The sequence below is a fragment of the Oxyura jamaicensis genome, chromosome 2 (genome assembly GCF_011077185.1).
Source record: "Oxyura jamaicensis isolate SHBP4307 breed ruddy duck chromosome 2, BPBGC_Ojam_1.0, whole genome shotgun sequence".
NCBI lineage: Eukaryota > Metazoa > Chordata > Aves > Anseriformes > Anatidae > Oxyura > Oxyura jamaicensis.
In genome coordinates this window covers 41,598,345-41,615,667 of record NC_048894.1, presented here as the reverse complement: position 1 = coordinate 41,615,667, position 17,323 = coordinate 41,598,345, and positions in this window count along the sequence as shown.

The following is a 17,323-nucleotide window of genomic DNA, read 5'->3' as shown; positions in this document are numbered from 1 at the left end:
CGTGCCCACCCATCCCATGAAATTGGGTTTTGCCACCACCGATGCTGTTCTTTATTATTGTTATTATTATTATTCTTTTCCTTCTTCCCCCACCCCTACTTTCCAGCGTTTCCCCTCTTTTTTTTTTTTTTTCATAATGTACAGACAATCCTGTCCTCCTCCCCACACAAAGTATCTGTAGCTCACTCCCCACCTTCCACAACATCCATAGCCCTCTTCATAATAATAATATGGCTAATATAAATATTCACCTAATCCTTATTGGAAGGATTTTAGTTCTTGCCGCATATTACAAATATGTAATCCAGAGGAGAATGACATTAGGCTGAAAGTGAGGAGTGCAAAATATGATTTGAATAAAATGATAGGGTGGTATCTAATATTTCCTTTAGGGAGTACTATACTCTGAGCTGTCACAACCAATTGTGTAAATAGACGAGACTGAGGGATGTGATCCTAATCATATTGATGAAACATTCATCTGAAAGACCGAGCGCAACCAGAAGGGACTCACTAGGAATACAATTAAATCCTAATCTGGAGAGGAGGCTTTCCTCTAACACGCCACCTTCTCCTGCCTTTTCATTTTGGAATCAAATAGAAGATGGGATAGAGAGAGGAAATAAAGGAGACAGTGCTAGGCCATTTGCCTGACTGAACTAATGCAGGGAGTGCTGGATGGCGAGGAAGTAAGTCAGCAGACGCAGCCCCGCGTATAAGAGTAGATAAAGGCCTAACTTCACTCACATGGGTAACTACCTATCTGCAAAGGGTTTCCACATGTGAGTGGTGGTAATTTGGTGCAGGAGGCCTGTGTGTTAGGATGAAAAGTCCTTCTCTGATCACAAGTTTGGTTCCAGGTTTGTGAGTAAAACTGTCTGTTGTAAACCATTTAGTTTCCATCTGCAGCAGGGAAATGATTTCTTACTGATAATATTTAGTAGTAAAGTTGTTGTTTTCCCACCTCTACTACTTGGTTCCTTCAGGCCCTCCTTGCCATGGTCTCAGACTGCCTTCTAGGGCTGAGTAGTGCACAGGGTGAAATGGTCTTTCTGTTCTCCTGACATGTGCCAATATCCCCTCAGACCATGACAGAGGTGGGTTAGCTACTGCTAGAAGGGGACAAACATATTTTGTTCCTTGTCTTTCAAAGCAAAAAATACTCTGAGAAGGTGGATGGGAAGAAGGTTCTTCTTAGGGTACCTATAACAGTATGAAAGCCAGGCTGACTGCGTTTTGTCACTTCTTGCTTTTGGGGAAGGTGTTGAACAGGTGCATTTTCCTAATGCATGCCACGTTTTGGCTTATACCACTAAAATGAATTCAAACTAAGAATGCCTGAATACACATGGTGATGTTTGAAGCTGGAGAAATTATCTGTCTTCTTCCTGCCACTGTGTAAGTCAGAATTCTTTTGAGTGTTTAAGACCCAAATTTGTTCTGGTGTTTTTAGAGCTTTTTCAAAGTCAGATACTCTTTTAACAGCAAGATGAGGCAAAGAGTGAGGTGAGTTCTTTCATCCTGGAGTATTCTCCATGCAAGGACATCGTTCAGTTCTCTTTTAGCAGGGCATGATGCTTGCAAATGAGGGAAGGATGCATCTGGGGGTGGGAAGTCAATTAACAGATCTGGAGTAGGAGCTCTTTACTCACCTTCTAAGTCTTTATTCTCTTCTACAGACGTATGAACTCATCAGTTTTAGAGTATACAAAAAGATTCAGTGTGAAGGTAGTGGTTGTAATGTAAAGAATTATCATTTTAGCAGGTTTGGAAATGAGACTTCATGTTAGGGTTCTTCTGTTCTTCTACATTTTGACTACATACCGAGAACAAAGGAGCCAGCTCTGGTATGGCTGGTTCTAGTTTTCTTACAGCAGTGTGAGGCTTTTTTAGTGTTAGTAGGGCATTAATTATTAAACTCCATCGAATGTTTATGATCACATTTGTCTGTAGAATAATACAGTCTTTGTAAAATGCTTGACATGATGCTTGACATAAATGCAAATTTCCTTTGAAGGAGAAAACCATCTTTATTTTTAACCTTGACTATTAGTTTGAGTGCTCAGGAATGGCAAGAATACTTAGCTGTCTGATTTTAGGGTCTCAAGTCTTCTTGTTTGCTAGATTGGTAGCAATACTCTGGCTGTTCTCCTGGGGAGAGGAATTCTTGAGGAAATAACTGGTTTGTAATGTGTTGGCTGTTGCTTTTTCTTAGTGATAAATTCCCAACAGCAGGAAAGTTATTATTTCAAATATTCTCCTTTCTTTACACTTTTAATCTTCTGTTTACTTCAAAGTAAGAAAATGAGAAAATGATATTCATGCCACAGTGAAGTTAGAATTTAGGCAAGGAGAGCCATTAAACTGATTCTTCAGAGGATGTGTCAACACAAAGAAGATTTTTCAGCATAACTGTTGAAAAAAAAACACAACTGTTTTTCATCCCTGCCTCTTCACAGTGGCAGGTAATTTGTTTGTTTGTGATTTATATGATTATTCTTCAGCAAGAGATTTCTTTTTGTTAACCATTCTCTTGCTACTTATTTCAGTGAAGGCAGGATTCTGCTCTGCTGCCTTTAAATTGCAACTCCTTTTTAGGATCATTTGAGGGAAAAGATTAGGTAAATTGCTTGGTGGGCGAGGGTGGTGGTGGTGTGTGTCTTTGATTCAGGAGAAAAATATGGCAGAATCTTTGCTTTTGCTCCCAGAAAGAGCAACATTCCTGAAGTTTGTGCTAGCGAAGATCTGAATAGCAGATAGATCTTCATTATAAAGCTCAGTTTGAAAGCTCCAATATATTTCTCTTAAATTATATGTCCATAATATGCCTCTGAAATTATGTGCTGTCAGGATGGGCCAGTGAGCAAGGGTGGTGGCTTGGAAGTGAAGAATGTGGTTATTTTTTCAGACAGATCAATTCCCTAATTCAGTTCACTGTGCACCAGCAGAATTGCTTGTGCTGGCACTGAGCAAGCACAAGCAAACTTTCTTATTCCTGTTAGGGATGCTGGTGACTTGTTTCACCTGTTTAAGCAGCAATACTTGGGATATTTTTCTCCCTCTTTTTTTTTTTTTTTTTCTTCATTTTACAATAGCAAGTCATGGCAACTAATGCCTGAATAGTGAAGTCCATACTCAAAGAGGTGACCAGAATAGCTGCCAGTCTTTGAGAGCTTTTAAAGAGTTTGGTGTAAGTTCCCTGACTGGACAGCCAGTCCTCCTGGAAAGGACCCTTTGATCCAATGGAGATACCACAGTGGTACCATCACAGCATTTCAGTAGGTGTGGGAGTACAGCAAAGCATGGGTTTACAGCACCTCTCCTACCCCACAATAACCGTCTGTGGACATGCATTTGCTCCACAGTTTACTACATAGTGCATTTGCTTCTCTTTCATCAGCAGGCCAGTCTGTCTGTAATTACACACACTGTTTTTTGCTGTGCTACAAAAGGCATTATGCAACGCACAGTATAATGGAATGTGTATAATAGTCTGAATGCAGTTTTAACCTCAGAAGAAGCATGATTATGATTTGGGTACTGTTCTGTTTCTGACATACCCATAGAGAATCATTAGGGAAATGCAACCCCACGGAAATGGTCTGAAATACTGGGAGTTTCAGGGTAGTGTCTTTGATCTGTAGCTGCAGGAAGGATGCTCTGTGAAAAGCTGCTTTCTGTTTCATATCTGAAGTGATTCTAGAGAAATAAGGAGTGTATTTGACTTTAGGACACAATAGCACACAAGAAATGAGCAAGCAAAATGTATTGGGGTATTTCACCAGAAAGCTTAAACAAATAAACAAACCCCTCAATCATTGGTGGGATTGCTCTTAACTCTGAGGTGATGACTGATTTTTACTAGACTGAAATGTGTAGTTTCTGTTTTGTTTTGTTTTTCATTTTTGTTTGATAAGTGGCTAAAGTAGTGGGCCGTGTGTCCCCTCTGAGTTTTACTCCGTCTCTTTAGGAGAATACTAGATGGAAAGACAGTGACCTTCTGGTGTTTACCAGTTCACCCTAGGAATGGAGTTTTAAAATAAAGCAACCTGGATTCATTATCTCAGTGAAGTATTCTCCAAGCTAGGTGTCACAGGGAGAGCCAAAGCAGCAACAGAAATGGCAATTTATGTTCCTCCACCCCATCCACTTCCATAAAATCTGACCTGCATTAATCTCCTATCTGGTATTAATATTGTTATGCTGAGAAGTGCTAATGGCCGCCCTTAACGCTTAAAGGTCGCTGAAGTATATAATGAAAACATTCTATAGAAAGACTTGAAGACTGGCCATAACCACACCTAAAGAAATCCCGATGGAGACTAAGTGGATTAATTCTCTTTTGTCTAACAACTAAAGCTTTCAGTCTCCTCTATGATAAGAGCTATAGAAGTTAATAGCTAGGCCAAAGCATCTTAAGTTTATGGTTCCTCTTTAGTGAACAGTGAAGCTATAGGAGAGGGTTTGAGCTCATTTAAGGTTCCACTAACTGAGAAAAGAGAACGATACTTATCCCCCCTTAGTCTTTCCTTTTCATGCTTAGCATGTGGGTTCAGTCTTTCTGTTCTACCAGCTGTAGGGCTCATCAGACCATTGTGTGAATCGATTCGGTTCACAGACTAGACAGAAAACACATCCAGGAGAAAAGGACAAATTTGTTTTGCTGGGTTCATGAGATGAATCACCTCAGCTAAAACCCAGCAAGAGTCAGAGAGCAAGAGCAGAGGAGAGGGCAGGATTACATGGTCGGGACTGGTGGAGAAGGGAGCAGTAGCATGCAACCTCTCTGTCTCTCTGCCATTAAAAAAAAACCCTTAGATTGTGACAATCATCTCTTTCATTTCATGTAGGTTTAGTGAAAGAGAGGGACTATAGGAAAAGAAGGCAGGACTGTGCTTTGGTATAGTCTCATGTTGTTGGAATAAAAGTTTCATTAGTCATCTTAGTCATATTCTGTTCCTTCTCAGTGTCCAGAGTCACAGGGAGAGAATTGCAACATCACTCACTGTGTCACAGCCGTATTCTTCTGTATCTATTTCTGTGCAGGTAGAAAGAGGTGACTGAGAACTTAGTACAGGAATCACCTGCGGTCTGTGACCTTTTTTTTTTTTGTGCAGGCTGGTAACCTTGCCACTGAGTCACAATCACTCAAATTTAGCTCAGATTTAACAGCGATGACACACCTCTCAGGATAGGTTGTCTGAGGCTAATCTGGAAATGTAAGAAGGTATGTATTAAGTTAACACTTCATGGCTCAGGCTCTGTTTCTTCAGGTAAAATAAGTTTGCTCAAGGAATCCACAAGACTGAGTGGGTTATTTATGGGATTTGGGTATATTTCAAAATTAGGTATATTTCAAATCCGTAGTGGGGATTTGGATATAATTTATTGATAGTAAACGACATTAAGGAAAGACCTGCATCGATACTTCTACTTTCTCCTCCAAATAATAAGTGTAAACATTCAGGGACAAATATGAGAATCCGCTCCTGCCTGTTAAATGGGTAAAATCGACAATGATGGACAAAAAGCCTATGGTTTCCAAACGTAGCACATACTGCTGTGAGACTTCCTTATGCAGGCCTGAGGCCTCCCAGAATAAATAGCAAACTTGCTAGTGTTTTGCAAGATTAAGTTGTAAGCAGCCAATACCCAACTGCAGGAAGGACACTCTATAAACTGAAGAGGAAAAATTGCAAAAGTGAAATACTGAAATAAATGAACAAGCCATCAGTACTAATTGAGAGAACCCAAACTGTGAATGACATTCTGCAGCAGTGGATTTCAAAGGATGTTTTTCAAAGGGAAAACCATTGAGATTGGTTCATGATTTTAAAAAACTATATTTTTAATTCTATCTTACTAATTCTTTAGCTACCTTTTTTGGTAGGGAAAGGTTGCCTCTGAAACACATTTTTACTATTTTACTATGGAGATCTTCATTATTCCTTCCTCTTCTCATTATCTTTTCTGTTTTCTGAGATCTATGTATCTGCAGCTAGGGCATGTGTAATCAGAAATGAATTGACTTGTAAAACATGACTTGCCTGTGAGAAAGTCTCTCTCTCTCTCTGGAAGGAAGCTACAATTGAAGAAAACTGCAGTCTAGTATGTGAGTAGCATGTTGTGCTATGAAGAATTATTTGAGAAACTGGAAAGTCATTGCTAAGGACTGACTGATGAAATATGGCTTGTAGCATGCTGAATAAGCAACATAATGGTTGTTCTCTGTCTTCCCACAGGACACTTGGAAACTCTAGCTAACAGTACTTCAGGGGAGAGAGATGACTGCAGAATTCTGTGGTCATCGTGTAGCCAGTTTAAATAGCTTGCAAATACTTTGTCTTACTTCTAAAAGATAATCATTGCATCCAGGATCAGGTCATTCTTTAAAAGTGGTGCCACCATTCTTAAAAACAAAACAAAGAAACCCACCACCACCAACAACAAAAACCACACACACACACACACGCACACAAAATAATAATACAGTAATAATCCTCTGTTCTTGACCTGGTCTGGTAAAACTGTTGGTTTAAGAAGGGACACACAGCTGTAGCCAGGTCTGGATAGATTTACGGAGATGTGTCACTATAGGTATATCAGTAGCTATGGATGTATTCTACAGAGACGGGTGAAAGTTGCGTCTGTGTTATGTTTTTGATGCATGCTCTGAAGAGGATCTGGACGAATCAGGACAGATGTTCTTCCTGAACTGAGGCGAAGGTTTTAAACCTGTTCTCAATCTCAGCAGTGGAATCATGTCCAGAAACAGTCCTAAACTCCAGGTTAAACACATAACTTCTAAATGAGAATGTCAATAAGCCAAATAAGTATCAACAGTTGTGAGCTAGAGGCAAAGCTATATCTTCTTTATGTTCATTGGAGCCCCCAGAAGAGTTTGCTTTGGAAGAAAAGGAAGGAAATTCAACATTCACATGAGAATGCTTGCAGAAACTTGCAAGATATCAAAGCATCTGATCTGACTGAAGACAGGAGCTGGGTCCAAGGGACTAAGCCCACTTCAGCTTTCACCTTCTAAGTGCTTTCTTTTTGTATTTGAATTCAGGAGCAATCTGTCCACAAATGCTGGCCTTCAACATGATTGCTTGACTTCCTGCATGCAAGAATGGGCTGACTTGTGCTTTGAGGAGGTTTGTCCTTGAAGATCACCCAAATCTCATAGGCTTTCTCCTTACCTTTCAAAGTGTTTTTCCATGAGATTCTACTAAAAAGATCTCTGGACAAGCTGAATTCTGCTCTGCTGAAGTGCCATCACTAATCGTACAATTTTTCTTTCTCACTTCTCTCAAAATTCCAGATTGTTATGGCTGCCCTCTATTTCCCAAATGTTTTCTTTTTGCAAAGTCCAGAGGACTTTTCAGTCACCTACAGCAATGGAGTTCAGAAACCTGGGTTGCTTGTGCCCAGCTATATTACACCATCTGCAGATTCCAGGGTGGTTCTGCTTCCCAGTGAGTACCAGTGCCTACGATCAGGAAGCTTGTTCCAGCTTTTGAATGAAGGTTTCTCCTTCCCCTTCTTGATCAGGTCTATAGCAGGCACCTAGCACAATGTCACCCATGTTGGACCATTCTCTGATCCTTACCCATAAGGTCTTGACTGCCTCATCGCTTGTTCCCAGCAAAGCTCTGTGAGTTCCAGCCAGCACATTGCATTGTCTGAAATCCATGTTTTTCACCTTCGCAGCCTGGCTTTCCTCAACTGTCCACATCCATCCGTTGCAGCACTCCAGCCACATGAGGTATCCCACTGTGATACCATGAAGCAATTTCTGTTCTTTGGTTGGTTTCAGACCCCAGACACTTGCTCTCTTATTCCTCTGGGGTTTACAGTGCTGCTTGTTGGAGCTGCTGCCTTCTCATTCCTTCTTTACCTCCCTGTGTGTTCACCCCTTTTTTCAGAAGTCTGCTCATTTTTCGTGTCTCCTTCGTCATGTAAAGGGTGGCATTAAATGCACTTTAGTCTCTTGTTGCATTAGATATGTTGTAGTAAAGGAGCTGGGTATTCTAGCAGCCCTTGGATATGTTCCTTGGCACCTGAGGCAGGCCATCTGGAAGGCCATTTGAGGCCTTAGCACTGCACTACTTCAAGTGCTTATGCAGAGATGTTTGCGTTCTGGATGCAGTGGTAGATGGAAGTGGTCCTCACATCGCTCGGCAGTCGGGTCTTGCACAGATTCCCTCCAGCCCAAGGGGTGGTATTCCCAAGGAGGCTTCTGCAGTCGTGGCTGAGGCTGGCGTGGGGAAGTGGTGCTGCCTGCTGAGCAGCAGAGCGCTCAAGGACATGGACTGAAATGACAGGTTCAGTTATTAGCAGAAAGAGAAGAGCCTTAGTGTGGGGGATATACAAGGCAAAGAGAAAACTTGGAGGCCTGGGTCAGTATCAAAGGGATGTCCTCGAGACAGAAGGCACTGCAATTATTGAGCATTGGAGGAGAAAAGGGGGCAGAAAGGCACTGAGCAAAGGTCTGAGCTGACTGAGGAAGGTCAGCTGCAATGCAGGGTGAAGATGTGATAGCCACCACACAAAGCCTGCTGGAAGAATGCTGCCTTTCAAGGCTTACTGAAGAGATGTGGTCAAACAAAATAGTTTCATGGAAATGTAGTATTTTATGATGTGTGCTTCTATCACCTTTTTTAAGCCAATGTCAAGTGCTCTAGAACCAAACATTATTTTGTGGAATTATGTCCACTGTGTTTCCATTTTAGAGGAGAAGTATTGGTAATCGCCGGCAAGTCATGCTCAATCCTCAGTCACAGAATTATCAGTGTCACAATGTGTTTGAGATGGTATGAATTTTGAGTGCTGTTGTTGTTTTGAATAATCAAAGAGCACCTCTAGTATATATTTTCCACTTCACTGAAAACTTGTAGAATGCTGTAAAGTTTATAAACTATTATACGCTCACAAGCACTGTATTATCCTGTAATATAGAAAACTAATACCAAGAAAACCTTTTCTTGAACTACTGTTTTGCATTTATATATAAAAAAGTCAACACAAAAATAAAAGGTGCCAGTCTGTCTGATAAATGTCTGTTTTTTCCCCCATATTGTATTATCCTTACTGAAAATGCCACTGCAGTTTCTACAGAAACATAATAGCCTCCTACAGAATTTGCTCAAAAATCACATGTTAATAAAATGCTGTTAATACAGCAGGAATTGCACTTTCTGTAGAGCTGAAACATTCTGGTGTCATGTCTGAGTAGAGTAACTGTGCCGTTGGGATTAAATGGGTTGGATTCCAGCCAAAAGGTTTTCGCTCTGTGTTTTTTCCAAAAGGACCAGAAATGTTTGAGATGAAATGACTTGGAATGTTTTGTACCACTGTAGATTTTTGTGGCAAAGAGTTCAATTTCATGACCTCAGCCTACAACAGTAAGAGCATATTTAACTTTCAGCTGCATGGCAATGCTCACTAGCAAGTACTATCTCAGGTTCCCCGCTAGCTATTGAGAGCGGTGCTGTAAATTACAGCGAAAGATCCACTGAAATGGGTCAGCTGGGGCTGGTTCTGTGGTTCCTGTGTCTGCTTTCCAGTGTGCTTTCAGTGCAATCTTCTGACGCTTCTGCAAGTTTCCATTCCAAACGAGGGCTGGTCTGTGCATTTCTCATTCAGCCCTGGAAGTCTGCTGTCTTTTTCTGTAGATAGCGCGAAGCCATTGAGGTGCTGAACAAAGGGTGGCTCATGCCTTACTCAAAGATGGTTCTGAGTAGGTCAGGTACCCTCCCTGCTCAAGCTTCTGATAAAAATGTTTGACATAAATCCCGAAGGCCTGGGTCTGCAGAGGGTGTTGGGTACAGGGTGTTGAAAAAAAGAACTGACTGCAGCAGAAATCAAGTGGTCAGCACTTCCCAGGGACAGGCCCCTGAGCTCTAGTGCTTAAATGCCAAATCAGCTTTTCTCCTGTTGCTTCCACAAACAGGGGTGCAATCCTGCAGCATGAAGCACAGCCCAGAGTCACATCAGGAGGAAGTGACATGTGAAGGAGTTGCATGTCTTCTCTTTGCCAGCACAGGGTCCTGGTCCCAGCTAAGTACCACTTGTGTACATCTGCTCTGAACTTGACTTTCTTTCAGTGTTTGCACTGAAAGCTTCCAGACCCACCCAGAACCACTTCATCTGCACAGTGCTTCTCAACGCTGAATTTGGGCTTACCAGATTCATTTTTTAATTATTATTATTTTTTTGCTTTTAAGTACTACTGTGTCACTTAACACAGGGCATTGCTATGAGGTAGTGTTCTCCAACGTGGAGGAAGGTTTCAGGCCACAGCATTGGGTGATATGCCAGATTTTTGTAAACATGTAACCTCAGTTTCCAGTTTCTATGCAGCCACTCCAACAGGGTTTACAGATCTGTTTTTCTGGGCTTCCAACTTCAGTACTTCTGATTACAGACATTAAACTTCTCCACATCAGAGAGGATGTATTTAATGGTAAAGGCCCATCTAGCACTCTCCTAAGCATGCAAAGGGTATATACATATAAAGCAAAAACATAAAACGTGCTGTTTTACAGATGTAACCTTAAAAAGGGCAAATAAAGGGGTATGGGGGTAGGAGAAAGATACAGATACGCTGGAGATCCAGTCTGGAACCTTTCCTGTAGAAGTAGGATACTGGCTGGAACTGGAGACTTTCCAAAGCCAGGGTGCCTTCTGGCTAGACAAGATGGACACTGCCACAAAGGGCCAGGTGTTGCAGTCTGCACGCTGAGTAGCACTACCGCTTGTAAGGAGTCTCACTGAATGCTATTTATTCATGTATCCCTATTGAAGTTAATGTGAGTAGAATATGTTGAATTTGGCCTTAGGTTAGTAACATAAAACTGTAGCTCTTTAAAATGGATCTGAACAGAGACGTACAGCCCAAAGCTGCATTGGCCCCGAGAGCTCATTGCTTTGAGGGGCCTTGGGATTTTTGATTTGGCTGTTTTATCTGGGGGGTGAGGATGGCAGGGGGAAGAACAGCATGATTATTTTTCTTCCAGATCTAATAAGAAAAGAATTAGTCCGGGAGAGAGCAAAAAGAATTTGTTCCTTTAGATGTTTCCTAAGATGCTGCCTTCTTCCTCTAAGAAATAGAGCTTTCATGTGTTATATTACATATGGCCCCCCAAAAAGATGCATATCTTTTGCCTGGGGTGAGCAACTCCTGAGATTTCTGAAGTCAGGCTAGTACATTAACACCTTAGATTTAGGTAGCGCACGGCTACAAGCAAATGTCTTCGGATGATAGAAGCAAATCAGACACTGCTTTTGTATGTCACGAGGGATTATTCTATTTTAGTGCTATGCCCTTTGGCTTTACAAATGCACCTGTAGTGCTCCTGTGGTTAGTGCAAAGAATCTTGGTAGAATTAATTCACTATAGTAATTTTGTCTTTATAAATAGTAAATGTTAGAACCGGCAATAAACAAACAGCTCTTCCAACCTTACTTGTATTCTTTGAAGCAGTTCACAAATATGGGAGGCTTCTGCTCGTTAATGCCAGCACTGAGTTCACCGATATACTTTTCCTTTCAGAAAAGACAATCTGAGGAAGCTGGAGGAATTTGGGGCTGTATCTGGTCATATGGACGATGGCAGATAAATTCTAGGAAGTCTAAAGATGGATCACCAGTTACAGATCTCAGCTGTGTGAATCTGGAAAAAAAAAAAAAATCTGATTTAATGTAATCTGCCATGTTATTTTTATTGGAATAAATGGCTCTGAGAGCTCATGGTGTTTATGTGGTACTGTCATATATTAGCAAGCTGTTAACCATTGTCTGATGTTTCAGGAACAGAGACACTGGTCTATCAAATACTATGGCAAATAATTGTCACTTGGAGTCTTTTGCAGAGATGGGGGGAGCTAAATGATTGTATTATTAAGAAGGTTTTAATTTTACCAATATCTTCTATTTCCCTTTTATTAGCTGCAGAGATTTAAAAAGATTTTTTCCCCTCAGTTTTGATTTTATATATATATATATATATATATATATTGCATTAAATATGTTAACAAGCATCCTGGTTTTAGCTAAGCATGCTGGAACACTCACTGTGCCTGTTGTAGTCCAAACCTGCTACACAACAACACCAGAAGACAAATAAACATAACAGAAAAGAAGAACTAATAGAAAACAAAGAGGCTGAGGCTTGCATTTGGAATACGTGGCTTTCTAATAACCTTGTTTTTATAGGAAAAACAAGTTTAACATACGAATTTATTAGATGTTCTGATGTCTGGCAAATTTCAGTCAATTTCGGCTACTTAAGCTGTAGGTTTTTAGCTCCCTTTTTGATCCGAAGCTTCTGGGAGCACTACATAGAACAGTCTTATCTAAGCCAGATTTTTTTTTTTTTCTTAGTATTTTTTCTTTTAAGTGGTGTAGGGTGTGGAAAAAGTGAGGCAGAGAAATAAAAGGCATCACAAGAAAGGTGTTAAGAGTAGGAAAATACTAGGGAATTTTGTGCGGTAAATGGTGTCAGTATTTGGATGAAGATGGTGGGGAGGCAGCCTGGAGACAGCCTGGTTTGTCGTTCCATCTCTCAGGATCAGTAACAGCATGAGCTCCTCTTTGTCAGGGAGGATCACAGGTCTGTGGCATTAGGCCGAGAGTCCATCTTGTCCGATACGTTGTCTCTCAAGCAGCTAATAGCAGAGTATAGGAATAGGGAGGATAAGAATAGGCTGTGTTATAGATTGATATTTCTCCCGAGGGCTTCCAGCAATCAGCTTTAAGGATTTCTTCAGCTATTTCTGAACCATCACGCTTAGCACTTCCTTGATGTGGTTTTATCCCCCAAGTGAACCTCATTCCCCTTAGGAACCCCTTTCAGTTCTGCAGCCCAATGTTGTAATGGTTTGCTTGCTGGTGTCCCAGCCAGAGATGGGGAGGAACTGTGCTGTCGAGATTTACTCTTTTCAGGACAATTTCTTTAATCATCAGTGATAAATGAAAAGAAGTCCAAAAATGCAAGAGGGACACTTTTTTTTACTACACATTTTGCTAAGAACGGCCTTCTGTGTGGCTGATAAATGCATTTTTGTTTTGTTTTGTTTTTTCCTATTCTACACTCATTGCTAAATAACCTTTATGTCCACCCAGTGCTTGAGTCATATCAGAACATAAATACATTTGTGTGTAACAGACTTCTCTTACTTTATTTCTTGGGATGCAAACCTTGGGTACTTTGGGGTACTGAGATAGGATGTGATATTTCACGTTTTGGTGTTTGATGTCCATTATTATAAATGCAGTTGAACCTTTTGAGTGGGGAGCCCGAGGTTAGGTAAATAAGGCAGATGCCTTGTGTTAGGGGTGGCCTCATACATTGGGGTATATCATGCTTTTAACTCCTACCTGAATTAGTGGGAATTGTGAATGCTCTGATCCCGAAGAGAAGCCACTTATTTGGAAAGCAGAAACATGCTTGAAGGTTTACAAGAGGGCAGATACCCTGGTGAGGTTTTAATACCCTTCATATTAAAACCAATTGTCCTGTAAATACCTCGGATGTTTCGGTTTGCTAATATAATTGAAACACATTCCTACAAGCACAGAAGTTTTTTTTTCTTTAATCGGCATGAACTCCAGGGGATTTTTTTTTTTTTTTTTTTTAATAGCTTGTGATATTTTCCCTATTTCAACTCCCTGGGCATGCATGCAGGTAAACCGTAACTGTCAAATGCTATTCAAGGTTGAAGCCGGGATGAAGCCTGCAATGCAGATTTACCCCAGAGCAGTAGGTCTGCGTGGAGCGTGCCAATGCAACGCGCCGCCACAGCTCGCTGTGTTTGCTGCCAGCCTGGATGAGAAGGCAAGGACTCTCAGCTCAGGGGAAGAGCTGCTTAAAGCCTCTTTCTGCCTGTTCCAAGCCTGTTTCTGCAGACGGCCAGCTCGCTGTGCGGAGGCGCTCGGCCCGATGCGTGTGGCTACAGTGCCCTCTTGTGCGAGCGAGCGCTGGTGGCCGGTGGCTCTTTCAGGAGGTCTCCCCGCTGCTCCTGGCTGCCAGAGAAGGAAGGAAACCAAAGCCGAAATCCTCTTCCTGCTGTGGCTATTTGCAGCTGTGTTTTAGTCACCCATGCGTTGGGTTGCAGAGCTGTTTTGTTCGGTTCCTGTGATGTGATATGATATCAGGACAGCCTTTGGGCTTTCATGGCTTAAAATGTGCTTTGCATCCTGCTAGTAGTTTGGCATCTGCTGGAAAATGAACACTTACTATTTCTGTTGTGGTGATGCCCACAGGACCTGTCACGGGCAGGAACTCCCCGTTGTGTTTGGTGCTGTCTCCACACTCAGAGGTAGGGCCCTTGCTGTGCTGTGTAGCTTTAATTGCGTAGGAAAAATAAGTAACCAAACCTCATTGCTATTTTGCAGGAATGAAGAGGGAAGTTTCCTCCTCCTCCCACCCCAAAACTGTCAGCTGCACTTCATCTGTCTTTGAAATTAGAGAGGTTGAATTAATATATCTTGATTGGGAGAAAAAAAAAAGGAAGAAAACTTGAAGGGAAAAAGGGCACAGTGATCAGAACTAAGTGAGCAGGACAGACCCAGGAGGGTTTTGACACATTATCATTTGGAAATGGCAAAGTGAAAATCTGCTGTGACTGCAGTGTTTTGAGATTACTATAAGCCAAGAAAAATACCTGCTTGTGCAAATAAGTGTAACCATGACAGAGAAACTTCAAGGGATCTATCCCCCTCATTTGATCAAATTACTCTAGATCATTTAAAATTATGGCCATTCTTTTGAGAGTATAATTCATGACAAAACTGTTGGAAATGTAAGTGACAACTAGGCAAGCAAATTGTCACTGTATTACCAAGACATAAAGTGTGTGAGCAAGAATGTCATAACATTAAAAAAGAAAAAAATCCAAACCTAGTTCCTCTATACAGGCCATGGAACTATATAAACTAGAAAGAGAAAATTAAACTATATTAGGAGAAGAAAAAACTTGGTGCTAGCAGGACTTGGCACAGGCATTTTAGTCTTAGATACTTCAACTTCTGTTGAAGTCCAAGGGTAGAGAAAACCTGCAGCATCTCTGCAGTCAATGAAAAAGCAAACTTTTTTATTTTCTGACCGTGCTTTTCTCTGTTCTCTTTTCACAAACTTATTTTGTCTCATTTTAAACATCATTTTCTAAACATTTTCTTCTGATGTTTTTTTAAACTGTGAGAGTTCCACCCTGACTTCTCTTACCTGCCAGTCTGCAGAGAGAAGTACAGAAAGAGGGGAGAGCTGGTAAGGGGAAGTGCAAGCTAGACTGAGCTGCACAGAAAGGAGGAGAGAAACAGGGATGTGGTGTGCCAGAGGACCTGCATGAAAGCAACTAGGAGCAGAACCTGACCATTACAATGCTGTTGTCCTGCTCCTGTCTTCCAGTCCTGTTAAATGTCCCATCACGTTCTCCACTCTGTCCTTGCTGCTTCTTTTTGGTCCTTACTGGACACTGGGCCTGTACCTGCATATAATACCACCAGCCCTTAAGATAGGGCAATGTGATATTCAGCTGCATTTGTGGGAACACCATGTCTTTTCTCTATGAGGACCAGCAGTTTTATGAGAACCAGGCTAGGGCCCCATAGCTGAAAGGATGTGTGTGCAGCATAAAATGACTTTATTCTCTGTTTTACTTGGGTTTAATAAGATAGGCTTTGTTTGCAAGCCAAATGCATGACATTATCCCAGTTAATAATTATCTTAAATAACACAAATTTGCCTTACATTATTATTGTTATTATTTTTCATCCAACGATCCTATACTTAAATGTCAGTTTAATTGCTCAACAACATGAAAATGTAAAAATATATTTGTTACTTTCCTGTTTACTGGATACTATTTCTTCCACCGAAAGTACTCTGATTACTTAAACTCAAGATAGTGGCAGAGCCTCTGCTTGCTGAGGGTTGTCCTGCAGACCACCAGCTCTCCTGTTTGTGCAGTGCCAAGGTGTACAGGTTGACTCGAGCTCTGCTTCTCCTGGGACACTGCTTAGGCTGCAACACCTTCCTACAGAGCCCATCACCAGCAGGTTCAACTCTGCAGTAAATGAATATATTTTTTGCAGGTGAATGAGGTGCTTTCACGTCTTTGCAGCTGCACTGCTTTCTTATCCAAGCACATGGTTTTAAACTTACTTAAAAAGGATTTTTTCAGAGGTTTTATAATTTCAGAGGTACCTGCCACTTTGCAGGTGAACTATTACATATCTGAGAAGTTTTCAGATTTCAAATACAGGAACATCAGTGCCTACATGGACACATCGATTCTTGGCACTACTGAAATCAGAGCACAGCTGAGTGCAGCAGCTGGAAGCCTTTGATTTTCACAAAGGCAAAGTGATCAGCTAGGTTGTTCATTTTGTTCTTCATGATAAACACCAGCTCCAGCTGGAACAGAAAGGAGATCAGCAGGAGCAAAATGGCTCACACAGGAGCAAAATACAGATCTGTTGCTCCCAGCAAGGCAATGGCTCCTCACTCTGAGGTGCTGGGGATGCTGTTTACTGGGCTGCCATGTGGCTCTGTGCAGAGTGTCGAGCAGTGAGCTCCAGAGGAGCCCTGCCCCAGCAGGGGTTGAGTGCACACCTCTGTCTGTGAAGAGGATTGGTGCCAGTCGGTGTAAAAGTGTGGCTGAATAATGCACAGCTGCAAGTAGTTTTCAGAGAGGAGACCTATCAGTGCTGAGAAAGTTTGTAGAGGCTGAATACGTGTCCTGTGAAATTATGGAGGTGATCTCCTTAGACCCACTGATGTTTCAAGTCCCACCAACCCCATAGGAGCACCATGTTGGGGGAGCAGATTTAGAGGAAATTTGTCTCTAAACATAGTTGAACACAGGTTTGCAGGTTCTGAGATGTGCAGCAATACAATTACATTTTATTGCTACAGTCTTTCAACTAACCCTATGTTGGTCCAGGAGCACCTGGACACAACTATTTACTGGCATAAAGTCCAAGAAAGAGCAGGGATCATAAAGTGGGCATGCAGTTCATCTCTTGGCCCAAATGTTTTTTGAGTTCATACCATTAATAGCTTCTATGAGCAACATGCCCGGCTTGTAATCTTTCTTAGGACAAGTTGGAACACCTGGGGTTATAAACCATCAGATTTTTTATTTTTTATTTATTTTTTTATTTTTAAAGATAGCTTTAAGGTGAGAGTGGATGGCTACTGGAAGTAAGGCATCGATAAGTGAGTGATACCTACAAACAATATATTTACAGAATGACTGTCATCTGAAGCATTGCTCAGTTTCAATATGTCACAGAACAAAGACTAGTCACTCATTTATGT